We start from the raw sequence: 1,766 nt of genomic DNA on the forward strand, positions 1-1,766 counted from the left end.
CTTTGCCAGTAGAAGCCATTTCCTGTCCCTTTGAGGAAGTCTTCCTTTTCAGGACAGAGCATATAGAACAACCCAGATCTGCAGCTGGAAGCGCCGAGTACGTTGCCTGTGGGACCTGGGTCTGTGTTGAGGACGCCAGACATTCTAGGTAAACCTGCAGCACTGAATTCTCAGCTGGACAAGTTGGACCATGGTAACTCCACCCCATGTCCAGCTCTCAGGAGTCCATAGCAGGAGGCTTGCCAAGACCAGCGTGGGCTATGTAGGAAAGAAAACTTTGTCTCAAAACAACAACAGAAAGGAAACCAGTTCAGGAGAGTAGAAGAGAGAAGGGCAGGGAGAAGAGGAGAAGACCTTGACGGTTGGTGCAGAATTTACAGAGCAGTAGCCTTCTAAACCTACATCCAACTTCTGAGTGAGGTCCATTTGAAACGTCACGTATCACAAGTTGCCATAAGCCAAAACAGAGACGTTTCCCTTCCTGATACAACTGATTGTCCCGTTGAGTATGGGTGAAGCAAATTCATGTGGCTATAACACCTATGTATAGGTAAGAGACTGCTGTATTGTAGCTGTGAATGCACACCTAGGATGGAAGATGCTTGCTCTCAACAGAGGTCACACATCCAGGGAGCTGAGCCCTGCCTGAACACCCTCCTCCCCAGCCCATGCCAGCTGAGGCAGCAGAGTCTGCTGAGCTGAATGTGGCTGTCACTGCATTGAGCTGGTGGGATGATTCCTCTTTCTCTCTGGTCAGCAACAGAATCGGATTTGCTTAGCAAATACACACAGGCTGCCAACCCTGCACGGAGTGAGATTAGGTTTTCTAGACTAATGTGCAACTGGAAATTTCTATTCTGCAACACCTTAGATTTCTAAATGGCTACAGGATACAGCCTTCTTTCCTGTAGTCTGTGAGTACCGGGATTGAGAGAGACCCCAGAGTTAGCTGGTCTCATGGGGCAGAATGTGGAGATCTGTGGTATCTTTGTACACCTGCATTTTTATCTTGGGTTCTATGGAAATCACCCCATTCTCTGTGACAAACAGCTGTGAGCCACTAAGTAATCTCTGAAAGAAAACTGGCTTCACACTGGGAAAAACAGAAGCTGTGCTCCAAGTACAGAAAGAAGTGACATTTGGTTCCCTACAAAGGTAGTGTCCCCTGGCTCCTGCCTTACATGAACTTGCTAAAACAGCCATAACCACATCTCACAAGCTGAGGAAAATAAAGCCATAGAGTTGCTTCTCCCTCAACTCCAGAAAACAGAGGCCAGCATCAAGGCACACAATGGGGCCTACTCCCTGGCAAGCTTGGTCTGGCCTTGTCCGTGATCTGGTGTTTCTAAAGGTTCTTGGTTTCCCTTGGCTTGTAGGGGCATTACCAGTTATCCTTGCCCCTGATTTTGGGCCTCTTTTCTTAAGTGTTTTTCCACAATGACTTCTATGGTAGTTATGTAATGATTCTTACATGTGTGTATATGTGCATAAATATGATGTGTGCAGGTACGTCTACCACCATGAGTGCGTGCTCATGTATACAAGTCTGTAAGAAACTAGAAGAGAATGGAATGGCCTGACTTGGATCTCTCCGGCCCCAGAGGGCCTTAGTGGAGACAATTGTCTCCTCTCATCTTTTTGTAGGTTCTGGAAATTGAACTCAGGTTGTCAAGCTTGTGGCATTGAGTGGTATCTGCCTTTACCCACTGAGCCAGCTTGCTGGCCCTATGTATGGCAGCTAGTTCTGATTGTTCACTCTTGTTGAA

The sequence above is a fragment of the Mastomys coucha genome, unplaced genomic scaffold (genome assembly GCF_008632895.1).
Source record: "Mastomys coucha isolate ucsf_1 unplaced genomic scaffold, UCSF_Mcou_1 pScaffold7, whole genome shotgun sequence".
NCBI classification, from domain to species: Eukaryota; Metazoa; Chordata; class Mammalia; order Rodentia; family Muridae; genus Mastomys; species Mastomys coucha.